This window comes from Hyla sarda, chromosome 9 (genome assembly GCF_029499605.1).
Source record: "Hyla sarda isolate aHylSar1 chromosome 9, aHylSar1.hap1, whole genome shotgun sequence".
Classification (NCBI taxonomy): domain Eukaryota; kingdom Metazoa; phylum Chordata; class Amphibia; order Anura; family Hylidae; genus Hyla; species Hyla sarda.
Window position 1 is genome coordinate 96,743,629 of NC_079197.1, and position 6,404 is coordinate 96,750,032.

Consider the following 6,404-nt stretch of genomic DNA (forward strand, 5'->3'; position numbering starts at 1 on the left):
TTTTATAGACATATTTGGTATCGCCGCGTGTGTAAATGTCCGAACCATTAAAATAAAATGTTAATGATCCCGTACGGTTAACGGCGTGAACGAAAAAAAAAAAAAAAGTCAAAAATTCCTACTTTTTTAATACATTTTATTAAAAAAAATTATAAAAAATGTATTAAAAGTTTTTTATATGCAAATGTGGTATCAAATAAAAGTACAGATCATGGCGCAAAAAATTAGCTCCCATACCGCCGCTTATACGGAAAAATAAAAAGTTATAGGTCATCAAAATAAAGGGATTATAAACGTTATAAACGCTAATTTGGTTAAAAAGTTTGTGATTTTTTTTAAGCGCAACAATAATATAAAAGTATATAATAATGGGTATCATTTTAATCGTATTGACCCTCAGAATAAAGAACACAAGTCATTTTTACCATAAATTGTACGGCGTGAAAACGAAACATTCCAAAATTAGCAAAATTTCGTTTTTCGTTTTAATTTCCCCACAAAAATAGTGTTTTTTGGTTGCGCCATACATTTTATGATATAATGAGTGATGTCATTACAAAGGACAACTGGTCGCGCAAAAAACAAGCCCTCATACTAGTCAGTGGATGAAAATATAAAAGAGTTATGATTTTTAGAAGGCCAGGAGGAAAAAATGAAAACGTAAAAATTAAATTGTCTGAGTCCTTAAGGCCAAAATGGGCTGAGTCCTTAAGGGGTTAACGACCAGGAGCATATATTTATTTTGCTCCATGCCCGAGATCCAGGCTGGGGCAGCAGAGCACCGATAACACTGATCAATGTCATGCTAAGGCATAGCATTCAACAGTGTATGCAATTCAAGTATTGCATTTAATAGCCCTCAATGAAGACTAAAAAAGTGTAAACAAAAGTTAAAAAAAAGTTAATAAATGCGATTCAACCCCTTCCCTAATAAAAGTGGGAATCACCCCCTATTCCCATAAAAAAATATGTAAACAAAGATAAACATATGTGGTATCGCATCGTGTGTAAATGTCCGAACTATAAAAATATAATGTTAATTAAACCGCACGGTCAATGGTGTACATGTAAAAAAATTCCAAAGTCCAAAATTACGTATTTTTGGTCACTTTGTATAACCTAAAAAAATTTATATAAAGCGATCAAAATGTCTGTCACGATGCCGGCTGGCAGGTAGTGGATCCTCTGTGCCAGAGAGGGATTGGCGTGGACCGTGCTAGTGGATCGGTTCTAAGTCACTACTGGTTTTCACCAGAGCCCGCCGCAAAGCGGGATGGTCTTGCTGCGGCGGTAGTGACCAGGTCGTATCCACTAGCAACGGCTCACCTCTCTGGCTGCTGAAGATAGGCGCGGTACAAGGGAGTAGACAGAAGCAAGGTCGGACGTAGCAGAAGGTCGGGGCAGGCAGCAAGGATCGTAGTCAGGGGCAACGGCAGGAGGTCTGGAACACAGGCTAGGAACACACAAGGAAACGCTTTCACTGGCACGATGGCAACAAGATCCGGCAAGGAAGTGCAGGGGAAGTGAGGTGATATAGGGAAGTGCACAGGTGAAGACACTAATTGGAATCACTGCGCCAATCAGCGGCGCAGTGGCCCTTTAAATCGCAAAGACCCGGCGCGCGCGCGCCCTAGGGAGCGGGGCCGCGCGCGCCGGGACAGGACCGAGGGAGAGCGAGTCAGGTATGGGAGCCGGGGTGCGCATCGCGAGCGGGCGCTACCCGCATCGCGAATCGCATCCCGGCTGGAAGCGGAATCGCAGCGCCCCGGGTCAGTGGATCTGACCGGAGCGCTGCAGCGGGGAGAGTGTAGCGAGCGCTCCGGGGAGGAGCGGGGACCCGGAGCGCTCGGCGTAACAGTACCCCCCCCCTTGGGTCTCCCCCTCTTCTTAGAGCCTGAGAACCTGAGGAGCAGACTTTTGTCTAGGATGTTGTCCTCAGGTTCCCAGGATCTCTCTTCAGGACCACAACCCTCCCAGTCCACTAAAAAAAAGGTTTTCCCTCGACCTTTTTAGAAGCTAAGATCTCTTTGACAGAGAAGATGTCCGAGGAGCCGGAAACAGGAGTGGGAGGAACAGATTTGGGAGAAAAACGGTTGAGGATGAGTGGTTTAAGAAGAGAAACGTGAAAGGCATTAGGGATACGAAGAGAAGGAGGAAGAAGAAGTTTGTAAGAGACAGGATTAATTTGACACAAAATTTTGAAAGGACCAAGATAGCGTGGTCCCAACTTGTAGCTAGGGACACGGAAGCGGACATATTTAGCGGAGAGCCATACCTTGTCTCCAGGGGAAAAAACGGGAGGAGCTCTTCTTTTCTTATCCGCGAACTTCTTCATGCGTGATGAAGCCTGTAAGAGAGAATTTTGGGTCTCTCTCCATATGATGGAAAGGTCACGAGAAATTTCATCCACAGCGGGCAGACCAGAGGGCAAGGGGGTAGGGAGGGGGGGAAGAGGGTGACGGCCGTACACCACGAAAAATGGGGATTTGGAGGAAGATTCAGAGACTCTGAAGTTATACGAGAATTCGGCCCATGGAAGGAGATCTGCCCAGTCATCCTGGCGGGAGGAAACAAAATGTCGCAAATAATCACCCAAGACCTGGTTAATTCTTTCTACTTGTCCATTGGACTGGGGATGATATGCAGAAGAAAAATTTAATTTAATCTTGAGTTGTTTACAGAGAGCCCTCCAGAATTTAGACACGAATTGGACGCCTCTATCCGAGACGATCTGCGTAGGCAACCCGTGAAGACGAAAAATGTGTACAAAAAATTGTTTAGCCAACTGAGGCGCTGAAGGAAGACCAGGAAGAGGGATGAAATGTGCCATTTTGGAGAATCGATCAACGACCACCCAAATAACAGTGTTGCCACGGGAAGGGGGTAAATCAGTAATAAAATCCATACCAATCAGAGACCAAGGCTGTTCGGGGACAGGCAGGGGATGAAGAAAACCAGCGGGCTTCTGGCGAGGAGTCTTATCCCGGGCACAGATAGTGCAGGCTCGCACAAAGTCCACAACATCCGTCTCCAGAGTCGGCCACCAATAGAAGCGGGAGATGAGTTGCACAGATTTCTTGATGCCCACATGACCTGCGAGATGGGAGGAGTGACCCCATTTGAGGATTCCGAGGCGTTGGCGTGGAGAAACAAAGGTCTTTCCTGGAGGAGTTTGCCTGATGGAGGCTGGAGAAGTGGAGATCAGGCAGTCAGGTGGAATGATGTGTTGCGGAGAGAGTTCAACTTCTGAGGCATCCGAGGAACGAGAGAGAGCATCGGCCCTAATGTTCTTATCGGCAGGACGAAAGTGAATCTCAAAATTAAATCGGGCAAAGAACAGAGACCACCGGGCCTGGCGAGGATTCAGCCGTTGGGCAGACTGGAGGTAGGAGAGGTTCTTGTGGTCGGTGTAAATAATAACTGGAAATCTTGATCCCTCCAGCAGATGCCTCCATTCCTCAAGTGCTAATTTAATGGCTAGAAGCTCTCGATCCCCGATGGAGTAGTTCCTCTCCGCCGGAGAGAAGGTCCTAGAGAAAAAACCACAAGTGACAGCATGCCCGGAAGAATTTTTTTGTAGAAGAACAGCTCCAGCTCCCACTGAGGAGGCATCAACCTCCAATAGGAAGGGTTTGGAAGGGTCAGGTCTGGAGAGCACGGGAGCCGAAGAAAAGGCAGACTTGAGTCGTTTAAAGGCGTCTTCCGCTTGAGGAGGTCAAGACTTGGGATCGGCATTTTTTTTGGTTAAAGCCACGATAGGAGCCACAACGGTAGAAAAATGTGGAATAAATTGCCTGTAATAATTGGCGAACCCCAAAAAGCGTTGGATAGCACGGAGTCCGGAGGGGCGTGGCCAATCTAAGACGGCAGAGAGTTTGTCTGGATCCATTTGTAGTCCCTGGCCAGAGACCAAATATCCTAGAAAAGGAAGAGATTGGCATTCAAACAGACATTTCACAATTTTGGCATAGAGTTGATTGTCACGAAGTCTCTGAAGAACCATACGGACATGCTGGCGGTGTTCTTCTAGATTGGCAGAAAAAATTTGGATATCGTCCAGATATACAACAACACAGGAGTATAACAGATCACGAAAAATTTCATTAACAAAGTCTTGGAAAACAGCAGGGGCGTTGCACAGGCCAAAGGGCATGACCAGATACTCAAAGTGTCCATCTCTGGTGTTAAATGCCGTTTTCCACTCATCCCCCTCTCTGATGCGGATGAGGTTATAGGCACCTCTTAAGTCCAGTTTAGTAAAGATGTGGGCACCTTGGAGGCGATCAAAGAGTTCAGAGATGAGGGGTAGGGGGTAGCGGTTCTTAACCGTGATTTTATTAAGACCGCGGTAGTCAATGCAAGGACGTAGGGAGCCATCTTTTTTGGACACAAAGAAAAATCCGGCTCCGGCAGGAGAGGAGGATTTACGGATAAAGCCCTTTTTTAAATTTTCCTGGACGTATTCAGACATGGCAAGAGTCTCTGGGGCAGAGAGAGGATAAATTCTGCCCCGGGGTGGAGTAGTGCCCGGGAGGAGGTCGATAGGACAATCATAAGGCCTGTGAGGAGGTAGAGTCTCAGCTTGTTTTTTGCAGAAAACATCCGCGAAGTCCATATAGGCCTTAGGGAGACCGGTTACTGGAGGAACCACAGAGTCACGGCAAGGGTTACTGGGAACCGGTTTTAGACAGTCCTTGGAACAAGAGGGCCCCCAACTCTTGATCTCCCCAGTGGACCAATCCAGGGTTGGGGAATGAAGTTGAAGCCAGGGAAGTCCAAGGAGAATTTCCGAGGTGCAATTGGGGAGGACCAAAAGTTCAATCCTCTCGTGATGAGATCCGATGCTCATTAGAAGGGGCTCCGTGCGGAAACGTATGGTACAGTCCAATCTTTCATTGTTTACACAATTGATGTAAAGGGGTCTGGCGAGACTGGTCACTGGGATGTTGAACCTGTTGACGAGAGAGGCCAAAATAAAATTTCCTGCAGATCCAGAGTCCAAGAAGGCCACAGTAGAGAAGGAGAAGGCAGAGGCAGACATCCGCACAGGCACAGTAAGACGTGGAGAAGCAGAGTAGACATCAAGGACTGTCTCACCTTTGTGCGGAGTCAGCGTACGTCTTTCCAGGCGGGGAGGACGGATAGGACAATCCCTCAGGAAGTGTTCGGTACTAGCACAGTACAGGCAGAGGTTCTCCATGCGGCGTCGTGTCCTCTCTTGAGGTGTCAGGCGAGACCGGTCGACCTGCATAGCCTCCACGGCGGGAGGCACAGGAACGGATTGCAGGGGACCAGAGGAGAGAGGAGCCGAGGAGAAGAAACGCCTCGTGCGAACAGAGTCCATATCTTGGCGGAGCTCCTGACGCCTTTCGGAAAAACGCATGTCAATGCGAGTGGCTAGGTGAATGAGTTCATGTAGATTAGCAGGAATTTCTCGTGCGGCCAGAACATCTTTAATGTTGCTGGATAGGCCTTTTTTAAAGGTCGCGCAGAGGGCCTCATTATTCCAGGATAATTCTGAAGCAAGAGTACGGAATTGTACGGCATACTCGCCAACGGAAGAATTACCCTGGACCAGGTTCAACAGGGCAGTCTCAGCAGAAGAGGCTCGGGCAGGTTCCTCAAAGACACTTCGGATTTCCGAGAAGAAGGAGTGTACAGAGGCAGTGACGGGGTCATTGCGGTCCCAGAGCGGTGTGGCCCAAGACAGGGCTTTTCCAGACAGAAGGCTGACTACGAAAGCCACCTTAGACCTTTCAGTGGGAAACAAGTCCGACATCATCTCCAGATGCAGGGAACATTGGGAAAGAAAGCCACGGCAAAACTTAGAGTCCCCATCAAATTTATCCGGCAAGGATAGGCGTAGACCAGGAGCGGCCACTCGCTGCGGAGGAGGTGCAGGAGCTGGCGGAGGAGATGACTGCTGAAGCTGTGGTAGTAACTGCTGTAGCATAACGGTCAGTTGAGACAGCTGTTGGCCTTGTTGCGCTATCTGTTGTGACTGCTGGGCGACCACCGTGGTAAGGTCAGCGACAACTGGCAGAGGAACTTCAGCGGGATCCATGGCCGGATCTACTGTCACGATGCCGGCTGGCAGGTAGTGGATCCTCTGTGCCAGAGAGGGATTGGCGTGGACCGTGCTAGTGGATCGGTTCTAAGTCACTACTGGTTTTCACCAGAGCCCGCCGCAAAGCGGGATGGTCTTGCTGCGGCGGTAGTGACCAGGTCGTATCCACTAGCAACGGCTCACCTCTCTGGCTGCTGAAGATAGGCGCGGTACAAGGGAGTAGACAGAAGCAAGGTCGGACGTAGCAGAAGGTCGGGGCAGGCAGCAAGGATCGTAGTCAGGGGCAACGGCAGGAGGTCTGGAACACAGGCTAGGAACACACAAGGAAACGCTTTCA